Source organism: Anomaloglossus baeobatrachus, chromosome 8 (genome assembly GCF_048569485.1).
Source record: "Anomaloglossus baeobatrachus isolate aAnoBae1 chromosome 8, aAnoBae1.hap1, whole genome shotgun sequence".
NCBI classification, from domain to species: Eukaryota; Metazoa; Chordata; class Amphibia; order Anura; family Aromobatidae; genus Anomaloglossus; species Anomaloglossus baeobatrachus.
Genome location: NC_134360.1, coordinates 213594797 through 213621330, shown reverse-complemented (window position 1 = coordinate 213621330; position 26534 = coordinate 213594797). Strand labels below are relative to the sequence as shown.

The 26534-nt window shown below is 46.7% G+C and overlaps 1 protein-coding gene across 1 annotated transcript in view; it reads right to left on the bottom strand.

Moving 5' to 3' along the window:
- The window catches only part of BRINP2 (BMP/retinoic acid inducible neural specific 2), a 482664-nt gene extending 465744 nt beyond the window's left edge, over positions 1–16920 (bottom strand). The window contains exon 1 of the mRNA XM_075320160.1: positions 16219–16920. The gene's annotated coding sequence lies outside the window, so the exon portion shown is untranslated. The remainder of the gene's footprint in view (positions 1–16218) is intronic.
- Positions 16921–26534: the final 9614 nt, after the last annotated feature.

Genomic DNA, 26534 nt, shown 5'->3' with positions numbered 1-26534 from the left:
ACATGACATCATAACAGAGCCTGGAGTAACAGTTCAGGTAAAGCCCTACCGAATACCGGAAGCTCGGCGGGAAGCTGTCTCCCGAGAAGTGAAGACCATGTTAGAGTTAGGTGTAATCGAGGAATCGCATAGCGCCTGGTCGAGTCCGATTGTGTTAATACCGAAACCAGACGGCTCCATTAGATTCTGCAATGACTTCAGGAGATTAAATGCGGTCTCCAAATTTGATGCATACCCTATGCCACGGGTCGATGAATTAATAGATCGGCTTGGAAAAGCCCGGTATATCACGACCCTAGACTTAACGAAGGGCTATTGGCAGATCCCGCTAACAGAGGCCGCTAAAGAGAAAACTGCGTTTTCTACACCGGAAGGTTTATACCAGTATGTGTATATGCCGTTTGGACTACACGGGGCACCGGCAACCTTTCAAAGGTTGATGGACCGAGTCCTGAGGCCCCATAGGCAGTATGCTTCTGCGTATTTGGATGACATAGTCATTTACAGCCTGGACTGGGAGACGCACCTCCAGAAACTAGAGGCCGTGATTGAGGACCTGCGGGAGGCGGGTCTAACAGCAAACCCCAAGAAATGTCATATCGGGCTGGAAGAAGCCCGGTATTTGGGATACGTAATTGGGAGGGGAATTGTTAAACCCCAGATTGACAAGATACAAGCCATTCAGAAATGGCCGCAACCAGTCAACAAGAAGCAGGTGAGAGCGTTTTTAGGAATAGCCGGCTACTACCGACGGTTCATTCCCAATTTTGCGGCTACCGCTGTTCCCCTGACGGACCTTACCAAAGGGAAAGACTCTGTCATGATCAAATGGACCACGGCAGCCGAAGAAGCCTTCCATAACTTAAAACTAGCTCTTTGCTCTCAACCTGTGCTCATGACTCCTGACTTCCGCAGCGAGTTCGTGGTCCAAACGGACGCTTCTGATGCCGGTATAGGGGCTGTATTGTCACAACTGAAGGACGGAGAGGAACATCCGGTCCTTTATCTTAGTCGGAAACTTAATAAGCATGAACGCAACTATGCCATAGTGGAAAAAGAATGCTTAGCCATTAAGTGGGCTCTAGAGTCCCTTAAATATTACTTGATTGGAAGGAAGTTCCGGCTGATCACTGACCATGCCCCTCTCAAGTGGATGCACTTGAATAGGGAACGGAATGGCCGAGTGACCCGGTGGTTCCTTGCACTTCAGGCCTACCGTTTTACAGTGGAGCACCGCCCGGGGGTGCGGATGGGGAATGCTGATGCCCTGTCTCGTGTGCACTGTTTTGTGGGTGCTGTTGCTCAGCTGCAGTGGTCTGAGCAGAGGGGGGGGATATGTGAGACTCATGTGGGATTAGTCGATGAGGGCAGGTATATCTCACCCCGGTATCGGTCCTATGTGATTTAGCCTGGCCAGGATCACCTGGCTACTAATGGATTAATGGGAGGTGAAGGACGGAGGTAAAAGGAATCTGGGAAGTTGGGGGAGGGTCTCCATCTGGGAACACAGTAAGCCTGTCTGTGTAGGAGACACTTGTGAGGAGCAGTGCCTGATGTTTGTATGGTTTAGCTGGAAGGGAGAAGCCCTCCAGTTGGTAGTTAGGATATCATCCTGTATAGTTAGTGCCGGACAGGCAAGGATTTATTTTGTTGGTGTTTTTTTTTCTTTTTGTTTATGCTTCACTGCAATAAACCTGACCAAGCGTCAGTTACACCTTGAATTCGGCTGTCTGCCTGAGGTGAATACGTGCCCTTTGAACCCAGCAAAGGCGATCCCGGAGCGTGTTATCACAATATATATATATATATATATATATAACAAAAATCATACATTAACTACACAATACGTAAATTCTAGAATACCCGATGCGTAGAATCGGGCCACCTTCTAGTCAGATATAACTAGGATGAACATGGTTAAAGCAGTATATAGAGTATGTTATAGTTGCGACTATAGAGTTCAGATAACCCGCACAAGATATTAAGAAGGAAAATAAACCGTAGAATATTATTTCAGCACACATTTAATTAATTTGTGACTACAATGCTCCTCATTTTTATTTACCTTCTGTGTAGTAGGTGATTTGGCGCCCTGGACTAGCCAGGTCGTCACAGGTACTACAGCATACACCCCCACCCTGAGACAGGCACATCAGCCAGACACAAAATCCTTGTTGCCTCCCTCCAGGGGCTGATGTCCACACCAGGTGGGGTGGAGCCAGGTGGTTGGCCCCACCCACTGAGGAGTTAACAGTCCTGGAGGCGGGAAAAGGAAGTCAGTCAGTTAGGGAAGTACAAGAGAGAGGAGTGAAGTAGTAGTGGAGGATTAAACTGACGGTGTCCGGGTATGTGGCCCGGGCACTAAGAGCAAGGTTGGCAGACGGTGGTGGCCGTCTGCAGGAGAGGCCGATCAACGCGGAACCGTAGGACCGGGGATGGGCGGTGGCCTGCCGGTACCGAACCAGGGAGCGAAGTGAAGCCAGCACACACAGGCAGGGCCTACGGACCCCGACCAGGCTTGGAGTCGCCATTAGAGGTTAAATCCGTCAGTGACCGGAACCCCAGGGGTTTCTTAACAGCCAAGACCCGATTGAAGGCAACTGTCCGACTAGCAAAAGGAAATACAGCTACCGCCACAGCTAGAGTTCCAAGGGCCAGAGCCTGCGGGCAAAAGGGCTCCTCCGGCACATACACACGCTGGGGAGCGGGTTACCGGTGGGAATCCATCGGGACCGAACATACACAAAAGGTGCAGGGAAAGGCAGCCACCACTAACCGTACAGGAGAAGCCACAGCAGCCGGCTGCGGGACCCGTCCATCCAGCCGTTTGGTTTGGTTTGCTGAGAGAGTACACCCGTGCCATCCGGCACCGCGCCGCGCTGTCCCTGCAACCCTGCACCTCACCGACCCTGCCTCCCCGTCACACCACCGGGCCCCGGGACCACCAACCCCTACCCACGGAGGGGGAAAACAACATCCCAGCCACCGCTCCCGGGATCCCCGTCACCAGCAGCGGTGGTGCCCAACCTCACCACAACTCGTGGGTGGCGTCACGGACCAAATCCCCAAACCAAACTACCCCCTTTCACTCACGGGCAAGGAGCGCCGCTCAAGTCCCCGGATCCGGCCCATCGCTCGAGCCACCGAGCAGCCATCGCAGCAGTGCCGGACCCGAGCGTTAGCGAGCGCAGCGCAGCGGCGTCCTTCCCCGCCCGCGACAGTGATGTTCCCATTACCCGCTATTTGCGAATCAGTGACAGACAACCCTTATTAGTCTACACACAAATTTTGTTTCTGATGTACTGTATGTTGAGCCTATACGATGGGTCTGTAAGCTAAAAAGTGTCCATGTGTCCTTTGTCTTACCGGTATATGTCAATAAACCACATAATACTGGTATGGATTAGTAGATTTTCCATAGTCTGGTATCTATCCATTATAAAACAGGCATACCACTCAGTATACAGTATGTTTCTTTACCATGGCTCATGGGACTAGCGTTGAGCAAAAAGATTTGCTTCACTTGGGTCCAGGTGCCATGTTGGTAGTCTGTGGCTGCTGTACCAGAACCATCCAAACCTTCACCCACCTGCTGGCATCCCAAGTGTCTCTTTGGAAGAGGCACCGGGGATGCCAGCAATTAGGAGGATATTTAGAGGTCTCTGGTTTGTCAGCCATGGATTACCGACTTGGCACTTAGACCAAAGTAGGATACAGAATAAGTAGTAGGAGGTTTGCAAGGGTGTGGTGCAGCACTCACGAACTACCAATGTGGCACTTGGACTAGATGATGCTGAAAGGTAGGAGGAGGTTCACAGGTCTCTGGTGCGGCAGCCATAGACTACTATTGGGGTACGTGGACCAGAGTAGGATGGCAACAGGTAGAAGAAGGTGTACAGGTCACTGGTGTACCAGCTATAGACAACCGTTGTGATACTTGGATCAGAGTAGGACGTGAACAGGTAGGAGGAGGTTTGCAAGGCTTTGGTGTGTCGGTCATGGGCTAAAAATGTGGAAATTAGATTAGGGTAGGATGTCAATAGGCAGGAGGAGGTTTAGAGGTCACTCATGCGGCAGCTATAGACTACTGTTGTGGTGCTTGGATTAGAGTAGGATGTAAACAGGTAGGAGGAGGATTACAGGTCTCTGGTGTGTTAGCCATGGATTACCAACTTGACACTCAGACCAAAGTAGGATGCAGACTGAGTAGAAAGAGGTTTGCAAAGCTCTGGTTCAGCAATCACAAACTACAAATGTGACACTTGGACCAAAATATGATGTCACAAGGTAGGAGGAGGTTCACAGGTCTTTAATGCGGCAGCCATAAACTATCAACATGGTATTTGGACCAGAGTTGGATGTTAACAGGTAAGAGGAGGTTTACAAGTCACAGGTGTAGCAGCCATAGATTACCGTTGTCATACTTGGATCACAGTAGGATGTCAACAGGTAGAAGGAGGTCCACAGGTCCCAGGGGTAGCAGCTACAAACTATCAACATGGTATCTGGACCAGAGTAGGGTGTCAACAGGTAGGCTCTGGTGTGTCAGTCATGGATTAGAAATGTGGTACTTGGGCCAGAGTAGAATGTCAATAGGTATAAGGGGGTATGCAGGGCACTGGTGTACCAGCTATAGACTACCGTTGTGGTACTTGGATCAGAGTAGGATGTCAACAGGTAGAGGTGGTTTTGCAAGGCTCTGGTCTGTCAGTCATGAACTACAAATGTGGCACATGAGCCAGAGTAGGATGTCAAAAGGTAGAAAGAGCTTTACAAGTCTTTGGTGTCCCAGCTATAGACTACCGTTGTGATACCTGGATGACAGTAGGATTTCAACAGGTAGGAGAAGGTTTTGCAAGGCTCTGGTCTGTCAGTCATGGATTAGAAATGGGGCAATTGGATCAGAGTAGGATGTCAACAGGTAGGAGAAGATTTACAGTCACTTATCGCAGCAGCTATAGACTACTGTTGGTGCTTGGATCAGTGTAGGATGTCAACAGGTAAGAGGAGGTTCGCAGGTCTCTGGTGTGGCAGCGATAAACTACTGTTGTGGTACTTGGACCAGATTAGGTTGTCAAAATGTAGGAGGTTTGCAAGGATCTGGTGTGTCAGTCATGGACTAAAAATGTGGCATTTGGATCAGAGTAGAATGGGAACAGATAGGAGGAGGTTTGTATGTCTGGTGCAGCAGCCATAGACTATCGTTGTGGTACTTGGACCAGATCAGGATGTGAACAAGTAGGAAAAGGTTTCCAGGTTTCTGGTGTGGTAGCCATAGACTACTGATGTGATAGTTTGACAAGTGTAGGATGCTAACAGGTTGAAGGAGGTTCACAGGGCTCTACCATGGCAGACAAAGTCTAATGATGTGGCTGCTGAATCAGCATCCTGTGAATCTTTTTGCTTTTTGCTTAACTCTAAATGGTATCCTATGGTTGACATTAGAGGAATGCAAATGTATCAGTGTAGAAAAAACATAAATGTGACATATATAAAACCTTAGTTTTCAAACTGACAGTAGGAAGTTATATTACTATACGTTGAAGTTGTCAGTCGAGCCTTCTTTACTACAATACTCCTGTCTTTGTGTCCTCCCTTGGTTTGTTTCCCCCTTGCTTGTCTGATATAATTGTTATGATTTTAGAGAGAGAATTGAGTCCAGGTTTAAAGGAAGATGAAGTCAGAATGATCTGGACCCCTTCTCCTCATGGCCCAGTAGCAGTTGTGTTTGGGCTACCTCCATGGTAGAAGTGCCCTTGGAAATGAGCATTATCCCTTACAAATGGTGAAAGATACAATGGCATCACTGTTAATAAACCATGACAATGACATCATCAACATTCATTTACTATATAGAAGACTGTATATACAATCTCGTAATCTATCCACCCTATCCGCCATGGGGTCAACATGCAGAGAAACATGAAATAACATGAAATGTCTACTACAAATTATTATAGAGTAAAGTGTGTATTGGAATAGATGGAGTAATATGAAGGTCTCTTCTGATCGTCCGGGCTCACGCATTTCATGGTGTAATCTGTTCATATGAATGTGAGCCAGGTGGTAAGTTTAATGTATGATGAAGGCACTTTTGTTTTATGAGTCTATGAGAACGTTCCCGTGTATAAATGGAGCATCTGCCGATACAGTACGGTATGGCACAGAGGTTAGCGCTTTATAAAAGCACAAGGTTAGGCAGAGGGCGAAAGCAAACATTGTATATTCCTCACCGCTGGAGGATACACTTTTAATCTTGATGGGGCCTGCAGTGATTTACAATGCAATAGACCGCTGACCCCTATGGCATAGAAACTGATAAGAGCACAAGTCCCTACTCAAAGACATGACTATATATTTACCTCAATCTCTATCTACCTCAGGCTTTCAATGGGCGGACATGATATGAACACTCCGCAGCAGAGGTGCCTGTGGATAGTGTAATATTAATGATGGTAGCAAAGGGTGAGAACATCTAATTTGATGAAATGTGAAATAGACTTTTTCACAATCCCAGAGCCTTAAAGTCGTTGCCTGCCCGTGAGATTACCACTATAAATGTGTATGTGATGGGAAGGCGTCATGTGCGGTATGTAGCCTAAGGTGAGGACAGAATTACCATACTCCATGAATAATCGTCATATTGTAATTCCATGCATGAGACTGTTCTGTCTAATTTTCTTTTTGACTATTAGCTTTAAAAAGTTTAAGTTATCCTTTATACTATGCTTAGGGAAGAATATGCAAGTTGCTCGAGGTTTGGCTGCAGGGCTCCTAAATGGGGCTCCTGAAACCCGAGAATGGGTCTTTGTAGATCCATGACATACATGGAGATGTTGACCTACTCTCCATTCATTGCCATGGGACTGCAGGAATAGCTGAACATGTATAATTTATCTCAGGGTACAAGAGCCCCGTTCTTAGTATCACTGGGGATCCCAGCACTTGGACCTTCATCGATTAGTAAGCTATCGCCTATCCTATAGAAAAAAGAAAACTTTCAAGCTTGGGAGAAACCCTTTATCAGGAGATGAGAAGCTTAAAAAAGTTGGCAAACAGGTGGCACACTGTTTTTTTCATGGTGCTTCAGTGACTAGTATATGTTTATGGTTGATATATGCATCCAAATTGTATGTTGTCCTGATATTTTAGTGGGTTGCCCAAGGGATGAGTCATTTTGATCTCCCACAGGTATACTGGAATACTGTGTACAGTTCTGGGCACGCCAATTCAAGAAGGACATCAATATATTGGAGCAAGTCCAGAGAAGAGCAACCAAGATGGTAGAAGGTCTGCAAACCATGTCCTATGAAGAACGGCTAAAAGAACTAGGGATCTTTAGTTAGCAAAAGAGAAGGCTGATTAATAGTGGTCTACAAATATCTGAAAGGTCAAAGTGCAGATCGAACCACCCTATTCTCGTTAGCACAAGGAAGTACAAGAAGCAATGGGATGAAACTAAAAGGAAGGAAATACAGATTAGACATTAGGAAAAACTTTCTGACAGTGAGGGGAACAGGTGACCACAGGAGGTATTGAGGGCAGTCAGAGAGTGGAACAGGCGACCACGGGAGGTGGTGAGGGCAGTCAGACAGTAGAAGAGGTGACCACAGGAGGTAGTGAGGGCAGTCAGAGAGTGTAACTGGTGGCCACAGGAGGTAGTGAGGGCAGTCAGAGAGTGGAAGAGGCTACCATAGGAGGTAGTGAAGGCCATCAGAGAGTGGAAGAGGCGACCACAGGAGGTAGATAGCTCTCCACCAGTCCAAATCTTCAAGTGGAAACTGGATAAACATATAGTTGGTATGATCTAGGAAATCCTGCACTCACAGGGGGTTGGATCTGGTGGCCCTTGAGGTCCCTTCCAACCCTACCGTTCTATGATTCTATGACTAGACTAAGGGGTACTTTGCACACTACGACATCGCAAGCTGATGCTGCGATGCCGAGTGCGATAGTCCCCGCCCTTGTCGCAGCAGCGATATGTGGTGATAGCTGGCGTAGCGAACATTATCGCTACGCCAGCTTCACATGCACTCACCTGTCCTGCGACGTCACACTGGCCGGCGACCCGCCTCCTTATTAAGGGGGCGGGCCGTGCGGCGTCATAGAGATGTCACACGGCAGGCGGCCAAGAGAAGCAAAGGGGCAGAGATGAGCAGGACGTAAACTTCCCGCCCACCTCCTTCCTTCCGCATAGCCTATAGGAACCGCGGTGAAGCAGGTAGGAGATGTTCATTGCTCTTGCGACTTTACACACAGCGATGTGTGCTGCTGCAGGAACAAGGAACAACATCGGACCGTTGCAGCAAGGTAATTATGGTTTTCACCGATGCTACACCGATGATACGATTACGACGCTTTTGTGCTCGTTAATCGTATCATCTAGGTTTTACACACTACGATGTCGAGAGTAACGCAGGAAGTGCGTCACTTTTGACATGACCCCACCGACATCGCACCTGCAATGTCATAGTGTGCAAAGTACCCCTAATTGTCTTTCTTTAAAATTGTCCTCAATTTGTCTAAGTTGGAGAAATTGCGTTGCAGTCTCAAGTAGAACTGATTTCTTCCTGTGATCTATTGGGTTACCCATGGGGAGTCCATCTCTTCCTATACTCATACCAACAAATTCCCTTTCTTCCTATCAAATTGGACCTTGCATGTATACAATAGAGAATTATTGGCAAAAAGAGGTAGATGTGAGAAATTACAGCTTGTGTACAGCGCTACTGAATATGTTGCTGCCTTACAGAGCAATAAATAAGAAGGCTTTGCCTATTTACTGCTTACTGAATAGGTAATCTGGTCATACACATGAGATATTTATCTGCAGACCAATGGCGGATTTGGGTGCCAATAAACATTAGAGCAGGGTTGTCGACATCTGACGAGAGGGGAAAGAAAGATCAGACAAGTAAAATTTCAATGTCTGATCCATTGTTCTCAGGGGACGTAAACCACTGCCACTAGTGTCTGGCAGCAGCCTACTCCTCCCTCTTAGGCTACTTTCACACATCCGGTTTGAGCACTGCGGCTCAATCCGGCTGTGCAAGCTATGCAACGGATGCGGTGAAAACACTGCATCCTTTGCATAAGTTTTTCCTTTGCGGCCAGTCCGTTTTTTGCCGCTTGCGGCATGCTACTGAGCATGCGCAGTGGCAAAAACCGCATGCGGCGGCCGGATGCGGTTATTGCTGCATCGCGCCGCATCCGGCCGCCATAGGCATGCATTGAAAAATGCGCCGCATCGGCCGAATGCGGCGCGATGCGTTTTTTTTTTGCCGCACGAAAAAACGTGCCAGGCAACGTTCCATCCGGCCGCCGCATCGGCTAAATCTGCTGCATGCGGCAAAAACCGGATGGAACGCAAGGCCATGCGGCACAATGCGGCACTAATTAAAGTCTATGCAGGAAAATCGCAACCGGCAGCAAAAAAAACCGGTTGCGATTTTTCTGCAAAGTGCCGGAGTGTGCCGCATTGCAGAAACCGGAGGTGTGAAAGCAGTCTGAATCTGTAACACACGCATGCTCAGACAACCTGAGAGTGCACGGGTATGAGTGAGTCTTTCTGCTATTCTGCACCTTAAATTTCAGGAGGATTTCATGACTGCTCTGGTCATACAGATATTGCTGAAGTAAAACGAATTACTAAAATTAGCTAGATCTGCCAATGATCTACTGATTTAATATCTGATGTATATGACTCATTGGTCAGCACTGGTCATTTGCAACTTGGTTCAAATCCCACCAAGGACAACATTTGCCAAGAGTTTGTATGTTCTCCCCGTGTTTGTGTGAGTATCCTCCTGGTTTTCCGGTTTCCTTCCACACTGCAAAGACCTAATGATAGGGAATTTAGATTGTAAGCCCCAATGGGGACACATATGGAATATGTTGGCTCAATATAAGCAATGCATAATATATAAATAAATAGTGTAACTGTATATAGTGCCATAAGTTTGTATGAAGATGATATGCACCCACAATCACATTCAAGCAATATCAAAACCAACCAGCATTCACAAGATTGGGTAGGACCTCTAGATATATTTACTATATACAACCCAAATAATTGACAAAGTAATCCTATCTCGTAAATGTATCAGCAGAATATGCTATAAATATACTGTATATCAGATACTAATCCCACCAATTGGATCTGAACCTTTCTTGAGTATGGGTCCCTGAAGACCACCGCTGCCAGTTGAGAAGTCATCAGAAAACCCTTTCATTTCTATAGGACTTCTGACCATATATCTACTGAAAGCAGAGTGTGATGGATCCTCCTTCTCAGATGCAGGTCCATCGGTGGGACATACATCTACTATAAATTTATACCCCATTAATATACCATACATTTATGAGATGGGAAAGTCCCTTGAAGTTATAACCGTATTATAACTCATTCCTTTTCTGTGCTTTAAGTACAATCTGTTATTCCCTGTTATCAACCTATCTGGGTGATTGTACTATACTTGATTGGAATTACTGAAAGAAGTCCAGAAAAACACCTCCTCCCATGTTCTCTACTTTTTTCCAGTTCTGAGAACCTCCGAAAACATTTAGAAACCATCGCACTTTATATTATTACAGGCTTACCAAATTTCTCCACAACACTATGTGGAGATGAATGTTTTATCGGCAGAATGCTTATTCATGTAACTTCTATCTCTTCCGACCACCCACATAGACATGCATTGTTGATTTGGCCTTGTGCCCATGTTTTTAGAAGTGGGAGAGTGGAACAATTCAGTACCAAACACCCTGGGCGGAGGCCAATCTTGCAGAAGAAGGGGGGGGAAATCATTCTATTCAACTAAATTAGTCAGCAAAGAGTGAGGCGGTCTCCATACCTCCATACACATTAGATAGTTGGTCAATCCCACTGACGATGATGAATTGCCGGTCAATCCCACTGAAAATCATGAGTTGTCAGTCAATCCCACAGAAGATCATGATTTGTCGGTCATTCCCACTGAAGATCATGGATTGTCAGTCAATCCCACTGAAAATCATTAGTTGTCAGTCAATCCCACTGAAGATCATGAATTGTCGGTCAATCCCACTGACGATCATGAATTATCGGTCAATCCCACTGACAATGATGGATGGTTGGTCAATCCCACTGAAGATCATGGATTATCAGTCAATCCCACTGAAAATCATTAGTTGTCAGTCAATCCCACTGAAGATCATGAATTGTCAGTCAATCCCACTGACGATCATGAATTATCGGTCAATCCCACTGACAATGATGGATGGTTGGTCAATCCCACTGAAGATCATGGATTATCAGTCAATCCCACTGAAGATCATGAATTGTCAGTCAATCCCAGTGAAGATCATGGATTGTTGGTCAATCCCACTGAAGATCATGAGTTGACGGTCAATCCCACTGAAGATCATGGATTGTCGGTCAATCCCACTGAAGATCATGAAATGTCGGTCAATCCCAGTGAAGATCATGGATTGTCGGTCAATCCCACTGAATTTCATGGATTGTCGGTCAATCCCACTGAAGATCATGGATTGTTGGTCAATCCCACTGAAGATCATGAGTTGACGGTCAATCCCACTGAAGATCATGGATTGTCGGTCAATCCCACTGAAGATCATGAAATGTCGGTCAATCCCACTGAAGATCATGGATTGTTGGTCAATCCCACTGAAGATCATGAGTTGACGGTCAATCCCACTGAAGATCATGGATTGTCGGTCAATCCCACTGAAGATCATTTGTTGTCGGTCATCTCACTAAAGATCATGAAATGTCGGTCAATCCTACTGAAGATCTTGAGTTGTCTATGAAGGTCTTAACTTAGTCTTGAAGTCACGTGACTACCTTTGTCACTATATTATATTATGTTTTCGACCACAGTTGTGGATCCATAACCGTAATGCCAAAGCAGTTAGTCCATGGTGTGTGGAAGAGGTTTCTGCAACTTGTACAGGTCAATATTTATCATAACATAAGGGAGCATATTATTAGAAAGGACCATGGAGCTTCTGTACCTCTAAGAGTTCTTTACTTGGACCTAACAATTTTTCCTGTCACTCACAAGGGGCTATCTATTCCAGAGTATAACCAAGTGGTCATGTTATATATACACTAACTATAAATATGTATATATATATAAGATATGAAACCTGATGGGAGTGTACCTTAGGCTAAGATCAGCTGAGATAAGGGTCAACTAAGAAGGTTATGCAGTGATACCAGCTGTTTACATCCAGGCCTACTGGTGGCAAGGTTGGCATGAAGAACAGAGTGATTGCTTTGCATTCAGAGGCGTTTCCTTTTGGCACACAACACAATTGATAAATTTTACCATCTCCGAGCTACATGCCAGAGCATAGAACGAAGAAGAAGAACGCTGATCACCGCACTAAATGTACAGGGAGAATAAGTACAGAAGCAGCGGCAATGTCAGCTATGGGACAGGAAAGCCCGATGAGGGAGAACTGACAGACAGGCAGGCAGGGAGGCAGGCAAGCAAGCAAACAAGCAGTCTGCTACTGAACTGCAGGAGACAGTGAGAATATGAGCAAGGCAGGTATAGAAGGCGAGAGAGAAGACGTCTGGCTCAAAGATATACCATCTTTAATAATTCCCCCATCAGAATTCGCAGCTTGTTGGCTGTTTGTTTTCCTTGCTTAGTATTGACAAGGTGAATCCTGCCTTGGCATGAGAAATTTTATTAGTGCCAACGAGCCGACAGAAAACCTGCTACATTAATGACTGTTATCGGTATATTGATGCCAACACAGTCAATCAAAATTGGATCTTCAAAAATTTCCACCCCCGAGAAAAATATGAAAAAAAGCAAGAAAACTTTCCAGCGAACGTTCTGCATTTCTCACCCACGGTTGTCACTTAGCTTTCATGGCATGTTTACTAGAAGCTCGCAGACAGACCGAGGATGGATATGGTGTATTATGTCATAGGCGTAGAGTTCAGCCCTTTACTGGAAACGCGAGGGTTAGTGAAAGCATATGGGCCAGTATCAATCATGTCTCCAAGTCAAAAAGATGACACGCCATGTATAATAACTACTGCTTGGAAGAGCTGTGACTTTCTCCGCATCTCGCAGTCAAGCTCTTTGCTTTTGGATAAATGGAGCCTTTGCCTGGCAGATACATCATTGTTTTAATGCAATCAATAAAGCTAAAGGGGGAAAAAAAAAGAAAAGCGAGCATCGCGGATTGTGCCTACACTGCACCTCCCGAATCCGCGGCTCACACAGCTGAGGACCAACGGATCGTTCTAACGTTCTAACGCAAAATGTGCCATCAAAACCAGGCTCCAAAACTGCTGCCCATAATGTACCCGGAGCTCCCGGCTGATACTGCAGCTGCTCTCCCCACCAATGGAAATTTCCAGTGATTTAAAGGAAAAGGAAGTATAATTAAAAGCCGGTAGTCATGCCGGAATATTTATAACAATATTTTGCATTATACAGCGGGATCCCTCAGCCCCCAGATGCACGGCAGGACTTAACTGCGGCATTTAAGTGGGCCCCGGTGCTTTTATAATTTTCCATAAACAACCTGTTATGAGGCCAGAGGGCATGAGGGGAACTCTAATTTGCCTAAAGGAGCGTGACAGCACAGCTGTGGTTCCATACAGTGTGCCATTCATAGCCACCGTTAACTCATCTCAATTATTTCCTACGGGTTTTTTATACCTTTTTTTTTTTCCAGAATGGTCCATAATGCCCTAAGGGACCTTGAGCTAAGAAGAATTTTCATGTCTTGGTTTAGAATTTTTTTTTTAACAATATGAAGACTCTATATTCATATTTGAAGGTATTTTCTACTGGGCATTATGTTCCTTTTCCAAAAAGGAGCATTATTTTTCCCAACCAAAATGGTCATTGTCAAAGGGTGTTCACCCTTCTAAGACCCTTCTAAGATTCTAAGAATGTTTCTATCTTGAAAAGATATTTGGAAGCAAAAAACTTCCTTGGAGTGATGGCACTAAGTAGCCATATTAGCGTCAGAAATTACTTACTGCTTAAACTTAGAGTTGGGCTCTGATGGGGCAGTATTAAAGTTGGGCTCTGGTGGGGCAGTATTATAGTTAGGTTTTGGTGGGGCAGTATTAGAGTTGGGTTCTGGTGGGGCAGTATTAGAGTTGGGTTCTGGTGGGGAAGTATTAAAGTTGGGCTCTGGTGGGGAAGTATTAGAGTTGGGTTCTGGTGTTGGCAGTATAAGAGTTGGGCTCTGTGGGATAGTAGTAGAGTTGGGCTCCGGTGGGGCAGCATTAGAGTTGGGCTCTGGTGGGGCAGAATTAGAGTTTGGCTCTGGTGGGAAAGTATTAAAGTTGGGCTCTGGTGGGGAGGTATTAGAGTTGGGCTCTGATGTTGGCAGTATAAGAGTTGGGCTCTGTGGGATAGTAGTAGAGTTGGGCTCCGGTGGGGCAGCATTAGAGTTGGGCTCTGGTGGGGCAGAATTAGAGTTGGGGTCTGTTGGGGTAGTAGTAGAGTTGGCTTTTGATGGGGCAGTATTTGAGTTGGGCTCTGGTGGGGTAGTATTACAGTTGGGGTCTGGTGGGGCAGTATTAGGGTTGGGGTTTGGTGGGGAAGTATTTGAGCTGGCCTCTGGTGGGGCAGTATTAACTTGGGCTCTGGTGGGGTAGTATTTGAGTTGAGCTCTGGTGGGGTAGTATTACAGTTGGGGTCTGGTGGGGCAGTATTAGAGTTGGGGTCTGGTGGGGAAGTATTTGAGTTGGCTCTGGTGGGGTAGTATTACAGTTGGGGTCTGGTGGGGCAGTATTAGAGTTGGGGTCTGGTGGGGAAGTATTTAAGTTGGCTCTGGTGGGGTAGTATTACAGTTGGGGTCCGGTGGGGCAGTATTAGAGTTGGGCTCTGGTGGAGCAGTATTATAATTAGGCTCTGCTCTGGTGGGGCAGTATTTGAGTTGGCTCTGGTGGGGTAGTATTACAGTTGGGGTCTGGTGGGGCAGTATTAGAGTTGGGCTCTGGTGGGGCAGTATTTGAGTTGGCTCCGGTGGGGTAGTATTACAGTTGGGGTCTGGTGGGGCAGTATTAGATTTGGGCTCTGGTGGGGCACTATTACAGGTGGGCTCTGGTGGGGCAGTATTATAATTAGGCTCTGCTCTGGTGGGGCAGTATTAGAGTTGGGCTCTGGTGTGCCAGTATTAGAGTTGGGCTCTGGTGGGGCAGTATTATAATTAGGCTCTGCTCTGGTGGGGCAGTATTACAGTTGGGCTCTGGTGGGCCAGTATTAGAGTTGGGCTCTGGTGGGGCAGTATTATAATTAGGCTCTGCTATGGTGGGGCAGTAATAGAGTTGGGCTCTGGTGGGGCAGTATTAGAATTAGGCTCTGCTCTGGTGGGGCAGTTGGGCTCTGGTGGGGCAGTATTAGAGTTAGGCTCTGCTCTGGTCGGGCAGTATTTTAGAGTTGGGCTCTGGTGGGGCAGTATTAGAGTTGGGCTCTGGTGGGGCAGTATTATAGTTGGGCTCTGGTGGGGCAGTATTAAAGTTGGGCTCTGGTGGGGCAGTTTCTTCACTTCCATATATTATGAGTAATGGATAACTGGGGAGGGGTTGTTTAACATTCAGATTACTGTTTTTTTTAGGGCTGCTGCGGAACCTCTTTACAGCATTGCCAAGTTATTGCGAATTCTATTCTGCTACTGCCATCTTTTGCTTTGCGTACATCTAAAATTGAAGTAGCATTGATGCCTATGGCCTGCAAACTGAGCTCGGAGATGGATCTTCACTAAGTGAGTGCAGCTATACCAGGCGGACGCTGCACTGCCGGCCCCTCTAGCAGTTATGGGGTAACACAACCTCTATTCAGGAGGGTTATTAGATTTTCTGCAGTGCACTGAGAACATAAAACCCAGCGATAAAGTGATTAATGGAGCAATGCCTTGTGGGTCTCTTTAGCAAGGAACAGGTCAATGGAGTGGTGCCCTACAGCATTATTGCAGGGGAAAGAAGTTTAACCCATTCAAGGTCCTGATAATAAGCACAGGGCTGGGGAATAATCTATACAGTTCCGTCTGCTTTTTAGAATACCCATGCAGTGGCGCACAAACATAATGAATATATACATGACTGTGTCTTCCTACGGAGCATTCGTCCACTTCACTTCCAGCAATTAATGCTCATACATCTCCCATCCCTTTGCAAGATCATTTCAATGTCTTCCCTAGACTAAGCTGTCAAAAAAAAGAGAAGAAAATGCTTACCCAAAGGGCAATATCAAAGGGGGGCCCCCACACACCACCTTGGCGCTGCCAATCAAATGTCCACACCAGCTTGAAAAAAAAAAAAAAAAATGGGATCCAGCTCAATGTATGTAAGACGCTGCCTGGTCCTTATAGTTTCCAGACGGAAAGTTGGGTAACTGCAGATTAGCTGCTGGGCTTAAATCCAAAATGTAGACATCAGATCAATCCCAACAAAGGTGGATCTCCAGGTCAAAAAGTCACCTGGGGACAGAGGATGATGTGCACAGCAACCCTGCACCCCCTGCAAGGCGAAAAGCTGCGTGATTGCAATTGACTGTCTATAGCTTGGCATGTCCTATGTCTGGCGAGGCGTCAATCATTCTGTGCAATGTATGGAGCCCAGCATGCCATCCTTCTATAAGGTCACGCTGAACATCCTGCTTTTCTTTGGCTTTTTTTTTTTACCCTGGATCAAGGTCTGTCTGCTTCCCATTGTCTTGCCATGGAAATGATCAGTCACCGATGTGCGGCACACTCTTGAAATTTCGGTGTCAATCCTTCGCAGCCTCCTTTTTCCTTAAAATCCCTTCTCCTTTCTTTTTTTTCCTTCTCCTCTGTCTCGTTCTCTCCGTTCCTAAGTGTGTTGTTACCTGCAGGATTCACCAGCACCAGTTCAGCACCAAGTCAGTGTGAAAACTCTCTCCCATCCTTTTCCCCCATTCCATGCCTGTCCCAACGCAGCCAATGGCACCGAAAGCTACGCCTCCGCCGCGCGACAATTGGATAAATCCGTCCCTGGGGCGACACTTGATTGGATGACTACGAGCTCTGTGCCTTAACCCCCTACGTGCCTTATGGAGCATCAAACGTTGAACAATATCTTCTAGAGAATTGCAGCAAGGGGGGGTGTTGGGATTCGGGGGGTGGTGGTGGGAGTTCGGGCTGCAGCTGCCTGAATTTACAAATCTATTAAGTCTCTTATTTCCACTTAAAGTAGCCGAGTTTGAAACCAATTGTTCTACAATCCCTGATCCTTAATGTAATAAGACACCCAGGAGATAGTATATCATGTAATAACAATTCAGAGCAGCAATTTCTGCTCAACACAGGTTGTAGCGTAAAAGGCAAAAAAAAAAAGAAAGGACAGGAGCGGTAAAGTGGAATTACAATTATTTCTGTAATACCCTACCGGATGAAATATTGATGCAAAAACTGAGTGATCTGTCTGGCTGTCATGTACCGAGATTATAAAGTGTTTATTCCCTGGATGATTCCTTCCACACCGGGCGGAGGTGCTTGTAAGGCCAAATTTAGATTTTAGAGCCCCTTACTTCCTTACAATCCGAATAATTGGCTATGCCATACCCCAAACTGAAAACTCCTGTAAATTTATATTTTGGAGCCTATCCCCTACTTCCTTATAATCCGAATAATTGGCTATGCCATACCCCAAACTGAAAACTCCTGTAAATTTATATTTTGGAGCCTATCCCCTACTTCCTTACAATCCGAATAATTGGCTATGCCATACCCCAAACTGAAAACTCCTGTGAATTTATATTTTGGAGCCTATCCCTTACTTCCTTACAATCCGAATAATTGGCTATGCCATACCCCAAACTGAAAACTCCTGTGAATTTATATTTTGGAGCCTATCCCTTACTTCCTTATAATCCGGATAATTGGCTATGCCATACCCCAAACTGAAAACTCCTGTAAATTTATATTTGGTGCCTATCCCTTACTTCCTTATAATCCGAATAATTGGCTATGCCATACCCCATTCTAAAAAAACTCCTGTGAATTTATATTTTGGAGCCTATCCCCTACTTCCTTATAATCCGGATAATTGGCTATGCCATACCCCAAACTGAAAAACTCCTGTAAATTGATATTTTGGAGCCTATCCCTTACTTCCTTATAATCCGGATAATTGGCTATGCCATACCCCAAACTGAAAAACTCCTGTAAATTGATATTTTGGAGCCTATCCCTTACTTCCTTACAATCCGAATAATTGGCTATGCCATACCCCAAACTGAAAACTGCTGTAAATTTATATTTTGGAGCCTATCCCTTACTTCCTTATAATCCGGATAATTGGCTATGCCATACCCCAAACTAAAAACTGCTGTAAATTTATATTTTGGAGCCTATCCCTTACTTCCTTATAATCCGGATAATTGGCTATGCCATACCCCAAACTAAAAACTGCTGTAAATTTATATTTTGGAGCCTATCCCTTACTTCCTTATAATCCGAATAATTGGCTATGCCATACCCCAAACTGAAAACTCCTGTAAATTTATATTTGGTGCCTATCCCTTACTTCCTTATAATCCGAATAATTGGCTATGCCATACCCCATACTAAAAAAACTCCTGTGAATTTATATTTTGGAGCCTATCCCCTACTTCCTTATAATCCGGATAATTGGTTATGCCATACCCCAAACTGAAAAACTCCTGTAAATTGATATTTTGGAGCCTATCCCTTACTTCCTTATAATCTGGATAATTGGCTATGCCATACCTCAAACTGAAAACTGCTGTAAATTTATATTCTTTTTTTTTTGCCAGTCACTTGTGCCATGCAAAGTACATTTGCTTAAACTCCCGGTATGTAAGTGCATTTCCTTACAGTATGCAAAATATTAGTCATTTCGTTCTAGCTGTTGAATTGCTGGAGTTTTGTTTTTTTTATGGAAAAGTACTTAAGCTGCGAGGGAAAAGAACAGACAATAAGCATTTCCTTTGGGTTTAAGACAGCTGCCTCCATTATGTAGTTCTCTCCTCTATTCTCTCTCTCGCTTTTCAGCATGGTAAACATGCAGTTTTAGGATAATTATACTGCCCATCATGTAATGTCTCCAAATTGGGTTGTCTCATGTTTTTTTTTTTTTTTGAGCTAATGTGTTATAGTGCCGTGGTAAGACATGGCAGCATTAGGCTATGTGTGCAAATTTTCTGCATGAAATCTGCACCTTGTTGCAGAAAAACGCACCAAAAAAGCATATGTTTGGTGCATTTTTAGTGCTTTTTGGTGCATTTTTGTGCCATGCATTTTTTTTATGAAGTTATTGGCTGGAAGGGTTAAAATTAAAAACGCTTAAAAAAATGCACCAGCAATTGACAAGCTGCAGATTATTTTCTGCACCAAATCTGCAAGGAAAAAAATAAGCAACGTGCACACAACCCTTCAGAATTCTTGTTGACTTTGCTGGGATAAGGACAGATATGCAGATTTGTGCCACAATCTGCTCCAAATCTGCACCAAATCTGCATAAAAAAAGCACCAACAATTGACATGCTGCAGATTATTTTCTGCACCAAATCTGCAAGGAAAAAATAAGCAATGTACACACAGCACTTCGGAATTCTCATTGACTTTGCAGATATAAGGATAGACATGCAGATTTGTTCCACAATCTGCACCAAATCTGCATAAAAAAGCACCAACAATTGACATGCTGCAGATTATTTTCTGCACCAAATCTGCAAGTAAAAAATAAACAATGTGTACAAAGCAGTTCAGAATTCTCATTGGCTTTGCTGGCATAAGGATAGGCATGCAGATTTGTGTCACAATCTGCACCAAATCTGCATCAAAAAAGCACCAACAATTGACATGTTGCTTCTTTTTTTCTGCACCAAATCTGCAAGTAAAAAATAAGCCATGTGCACACGACACTTCAGAATTCTCATTGACTTTCCTGACATAAGGGTAGGCATGCAGAGCTGTGCCACAATCTGCACCAAATCTGCATAATAAAGCACCAACAATTGACACGCTGCAGATTATTTTCTGCACCAAATCTGCAAGTAAAAAAATAAGCAATGTGCGCAAAGCAGTTCAGAATTCTCATTGGCTTTGCTGGCATAAGGATAGGCATGCAGATTTGTGTCACAATCTGCACCAAATCTGCATAAAAAAATGAATAAAAAAGCAGCAATAGCTGACATGCTGCTACAGATTACTTTCTGCACCAAAATCTGCAAGTAAAAAATAAGCAACATGCGCTCAAGACTTCCGAAATTCTCATTGACTTTGCTGACATAAGAATAGACGTGCAGATTTGTGCCACAATCTGCACCAAATCTGCATCAAAAAAAGCATCAACAATTGACAAGCTGCAGGTTTTTTTTGCACCAAATCAGCAAGTAAAAAAAAATAAGCAATGTGAGCACAACACTTCAGAACTCTCATTGACTTTGCTGGTAGAGCTGGTATGAAGATAGACATTCAGATTTTAGCCAGAAACTGCATCAAAATCGCACAGTGCGCACACCGCCTTATAATGCCTTGCACAGGATCTAATTCAATGCCCTTTAATTGGTAAAAGAAAATATTCTAAGGCTGATAATTCCATAAAGTTCCTCACCCGGAGCACCTTGTCACGTAACCTACATCAGTATGGTGGGTGGGGGGGTTAGAATAAATTTAGACTGAAAACAAATATTTTTTTCCGAAATGCGTATTGATTTTTCAGCGCATAATTAGACAGATGCTCCGCCGGTGAAAAATGAGACGGGTCAAAACTCACATTTCCTCCAACTCCATATTTTCTTTTATATGCATTCAATGCATGGGACCATTTATATCAGTAATATTCTCAGGGCAATGTCAGATCCTGGGAGACGATAAAAAAAAGTGAAAAACATTTTTCATGCATTCTCTAACATGTGAGTGTGAGAATATTTGCTAAGGCTCGGGAACATATATAAAGATATATGTAAGAGTCCTGTAAAGGCACCTGATATGCGCTGGATTATCAAATGTTCCATATTATCAGATGGTCATAGAATTCTATAAAGAATTTTTAAAAGTTGATAAAATGTGAAAAACTGGTACAAGACTGGGTGCTGGAGGATGTTGTGCACAAGTCAGTGTGTTTATATAGGGCTAGGGCAATAAAATGTCCTGCAAAACAAATACTGAATTTTGTGGCTTTCAGCTTTCCGGATTATTCCAATGAGGACCTAAAGGAATTTTTAAGCAATGCATTGTTTAGCGGACCCTATTGTTTTCATTGATATTTAAATACCACTGAGTGAAAAAGCCCCTAGGGCCCAGCCAGTCACTAATGGCCTTTGTAGTCCTTTCTTAAATGCAAGGACACATTCCATAATACCCAAGATGACCTGTCACCATGAGCTGCCACCCAGCTTTCCACAGCCCCTCAATGACATGTAGATAAGACTTGTTGCAAGTTTACGCACTCTGTTCTGTTTTATTGTACTGTTCTGTTGATGTATCGATAAGAGCGCTTGCTCCTATCCTCCTATCCCGTCTACCACCATTTTTAATCGCCAGATTCTGGTCCCCATAGAATTATATGGGTACCAGCATCAAGCCTGGAACTGGATTTTAAATACCAGATAACCAGGATCGTCTGGTCACGGTTATCTGTGAGTCTGCCCATCACTAGTAGTGTGGCGCCCTGGACTAGCCAGGTAGCCACAGACAAAACACACACACACCCCCACCCCCGGAGAGTAACATTAGTCAGACACAAAAACCCTTGTTGCCTCCCTCCAGGGTCTGATGTCCACACCAGGTGGGGCGGAGTCAGGCAGTTGGCCCCACCCACTGAGGAGTTTACAGGCCTGGAGGCGGGAAAAGCAGTAGATCAGATCAGTTCAGGAGGTGAAAGTGAGAGGTCACGTACTGCGAGTGTCTGGGTTGGAGCCCAGGCACTGAGAGCAAGGTTGGCAGACGGTGGTGGCCGTCTGCAAGAGTTGGTGGAACTCCGCAGAGCCGTAAGGACCGGGGCTGGGCGGTGGCCCACCGGTACCGGACCGAGGAACGGAGTGAAGCTAGCACACCCAGGCAGGGCCTTTGGACCCCGACCAGGCTTGGAGCCGCCATCAATAGTCAAATCCAAATGTGACAGAAACCCCCGGGGTTCCCTAACAACCAAGTCCTGATTGAAGGCAACCGCTCACACCGTGAGGATATACAGCCACCGCCACCAGCTAGAAATCCGAGGGCCAGCGCCTGCGGGCAGAACGGGCTCCTCCGGTATCTATACACCGGGGAGCGGACTACCGTTGGGAAGCCATTAGAGTCAACTCAGTACACAAAGGTGCAGGGAGAGACAGCCACCATCACCTGTCTGGGGAGAGACACTGCAGCCGGCTGTGGGACCCATCCATCCAGCCGTTTGGTTTACCGGAGACTTTGTGCATCTCTTGCTGAGTGAGTACACCCGTGCCATCCGTCACCGCGCCGCGCTGTCCCTGCAACCCTGCACCTCACCGACCCTGCCTCCCCGTCACACCACCGGGCCCCGGGACCACCAACCCCTACCCACGGAGGGGGAAAACAACATCCCAGCTGCTCCCTACCATCGCTCCCGGGATCCCCGTCACAAGCAGCGGTGGTGCCCATCTTCACCACAACCCATGGGTTGCGTCACGGACTAAATCCCCAAACAAAACCACCCCCTTTTCACTCACGGGCGAGGAGCACCGCTCGAGTCCCCGGATCCGGCCCACCGCTCGAGCCACCGAGCAGCAGCCGCAGTGCCGGACCCGAGCGTTAGCGAGCGCAGCGCCCCGGCGCCCGCGACAGTAGCATTATAGTTATGAAACAGGTAGCTCAGGATGAACAGTATTGTGGGATATACTTTAATAAAGGTAAAGGATGCAGTCTATGGGATTGTACAGAAAGGCATCATAGCGATCAGTCAGAAGTTTGGGTTGTCTGTGATAAGACCCCCACTCAGTGACAGATACAGATAGAAGAGGCCAGAGGGTCTCTGTGCAAGAACAGTATCTGGCACCCTTTTTGTGTCAATGACAAGAGTTTACTCCTATGGAGGTGGTAGTGGCCCCCTTACCTCTTGGGCCCCCTTGCAGCTGCACTAGTTGCACCAATGGTACAGTATTTCCGCCGGTGTCTCCACTGATTGCTGAAATGAAGGGGAAGAAACACAGCTGAGCACTTTTTAAAGAGGTTGTCCACTACTTTTACATTGATGGCCTATCCTTAGGATAGGTCATCAATGTCTGATCGGTCGTGGTCCGATATCCCACACCCCCCGCTGATCAGCTGCTGTCAATCCTGGCAGCAGCAGCAGGCAGTCGGAAATGCTCAGTTTCGGCACTGCTCTGTCTTCTGATAGTGGCCGCTGCCAGGTACTGTACATCTACCTCCTGTTGATTAGAATGGGAGGCAGATGGGCAGTACCTGGCCCCAGCCACTATCAGATGATGGAGCAGCTCCGGAACTGAGCATTTCCAGCTGCCTGCTGCCTCCACTGGGGCCGAGAACAGCTGATCGACGGGGTTGCAGGGTGTCCAACCCCGGCCAAGCAGACATTGATGACCTATCCTAAGGATAGGCTGTCAAGCTACCACTAGGGGGCGTTGGGACTCAGGTAGAGATAGATTTCTGAGTGCAGTAATACACAGACCCACTAGAGGTCACTAACAAGCACAGGGATAGTGGATCAGCTAAAGTCTATGCCTGGATGACACGTCTGTACAGAAGAGTAAGCAAGCCAAGGTCAGATAACAGAGCCGAGGTCAGATGCCGGGAAGACAAGTAAGCACTGGGGAGGGAAAAGGAGAGTACATGGAACATGACCCGAGACAGGAGGACAGGGAGGTACAGAGGTCAGGTTGGGCAGGAGGAACGGAGGTCAGGTCGGGGAGGAGGGACGGAGGTCAGGTCAGGCAGGAGGGACGGAGGTCAGGTCAGGCAGGAGGGATGGTCAGGTCAGGCAGGAGGGACGGAGGTCAAGTCGGGCAGGAAGGATGGAGGTCAGGTCAGGCAGGAGGGACGGAGGTCAAGTCAGGCAGGATGGACGGAGGTCAAGTCAGGCAGAAGGGACGGAGATCAGGTCGGGCAGGAAGGACGGAGATCAGGTCGGGCAGGAGGGATGGAGGTCAGGTTGGGCAGGAGGGATGGTCAGGTCAGGCAGGAGGGACGGAGGTCAAGTCGGGCAGGAAGGATGGAGGTCAGGTCAGGCAGGAGGGACGGAGGTCAAGTCAGGCAGGATGGACGGAGGTCAAGTCAGGCAGGAGGGACAGAGATCAGGTCGGGCAGGAAGGACGGAGATCAGGTCGGGCAGGAGGGATGGAGGTCAGGTTGGGCAGGAGGGAAGGAGGTCAGGTTGGGCAGGAGGGATGGCGGTCAAGTCGGGCAGGAGGGATGGAGATCAGGTCGGGCAGAAAGGACGGAGGTCAGGTCAGGAAGAAAGGACGGAGGTCAGGTCAGGTAGGAGGGATGGAGGTCAAGTCAGGCAGAAGGGACGGAGGTCAGGTCGGGCAGGAGGGACAGAGGTCAGGGCGGGCAGGAGGGACGGAGATCAGGTCAGGCAGGAGGGACAGAGGTCAGGTCAGACAGGAGGAATGGAGGTTAGGTCGGGCAGGAGGAACTACGGGGTAGCAGTACTAGAACAGAGAACTCTCACGGGAACAGTGGCACGCAGCAGAGCTAGATATAGTACTGGCAGTATTCCGGTGGAGTCCACACCATAATAAAGCGGTGTGAGTCCCAGAACGAAACACCACTGAGCTAGCCCCTCCCACAAGACTTAACCCCATCGGGGTCCCGTTACAGTCATGATATAGGCCATCAAAGTAGTGGACAACCCCTTTAAAGACTTTCAGATAACTCTTCTGCCATTTTATGTTACCAATTATTCTGACTCCCGCCCATCCAAATCTCTGAAACAATGTAAAAATATTTTTGGAAATACAGATAAGAAGGTGTGGGTTTCAAAAATTGTTGATTAAATGAGGGTAATACATAATTTTTTGAATTGGTCAATTACTATCTATAAGCGAATGAAACAACTTTCTACATAGTGTATATTAATCTTGACGCATCTATAAGGGATAAGCAGGTTATCCTGTAAAACACCCCCCCCGTACCATATCTACCTAAATGAAGACGAGAACCACGACTTTATTGCAGGAATGGCCACAGTTTTATTTTACCGTATATATGTATACCAAACTTGTGGCCCAACATGCCACTCAATTGTTAAACTTAACCTTATACATATATATACCCGTATAACCAGAAACACCGATAGATCCGTCCGAGAGGCAAACCATCATTCCTAACCCCCCGGCCGTAACCTCCAAACCGGCCCAGAGGACCACCTCGGCCGTGACCACCCGGCCCGAGGTGAGGGGTAACAACGTTCCATCGTTAATTACCCCTACCCAGAACCTGCGGGACCTCCGCCCACAAGTTCCCATCCACTCCGAAGCCACTCCCCTTGAGCGACTTCGTACCAACAAGCCGACTGTCGGTACTCCCAACCTCTCAGACGGACCTATCACCCCGCCACAGGCCGGCCAAGTGACACCCTTACTTGGCCCGGGCCCCCCACACCCCCAGTGCTTGCTCTAGGCCATCCCTCAAACCCAACATCCATAAATCCAGACCCACATCAGTCAGGTGAACCCCATCTCTCCTTAGATACTGCTCCGTGGACTCCTCCAATTCTCTATGCCGCACCACCAACCCACCATTTCTCGCCACAAACCTGCCAATAGCCCGGTTCAGCTTGCTCCGAGCCCTATTAATATGGTCCACCGACCTCCCAAAACGCCACTGCGTCCGAGCTATAATGTCCGACCAAACGATAACTATGCCCGGGAACGCCCTCCACAAATGTAACAGGTCCAGCTTTATATCCCTTTTCAATTCCCTCGCCGACCTTACTCCCAAATCGTTCCCTCCCACATGCAAAATTAACACATCAGGGACACGATCCATACGGCTATAATAAGCCACCTCAGGGCGCACCCTACCCCAGGTCATGCCCCGAATTCCGAGCCACTTTACTCGAGCTTCCGACACCGACACTCCGAGCTGCCGACCGTCACGCCGCACATCCGCCCGCAACGCTCCCCAATACACATAGGAGTGCCCGAGGATCCACACAAGGCATGGACCTATAAAATACAAAGACCACGAATAAAAACAGCAACAGCACAAGAAATTGCCCACAAACCGGCATCTAACACCAACCTTGAATCCCCCACCCCTGACCATCACCTGACCAAGTGAGGCCTAATGTACAAACGGAACCTGGAAGACTCCCACCTCCCAATCCGCCGGATACAATCCTCACTCAAGCCCCACCTGGCGGCCTCCGTTGCCGCCCCAATCCGGAAGGAGTGAGACCCGTACTCACGTGGCTCCTCCCCCACCCTTGCTAGAGCCATCTTCAGCACCGCATTGAATTGATACCGCGACAAAGCCAATCCGTCCGTATGTCTAAGAAAAACACCAGGGTAACCGCCGCGCACCTTTAAAAACTCTGACACATGTAACACTGGGCACAACTGGTGCCCCGGTAAAGCGTACAA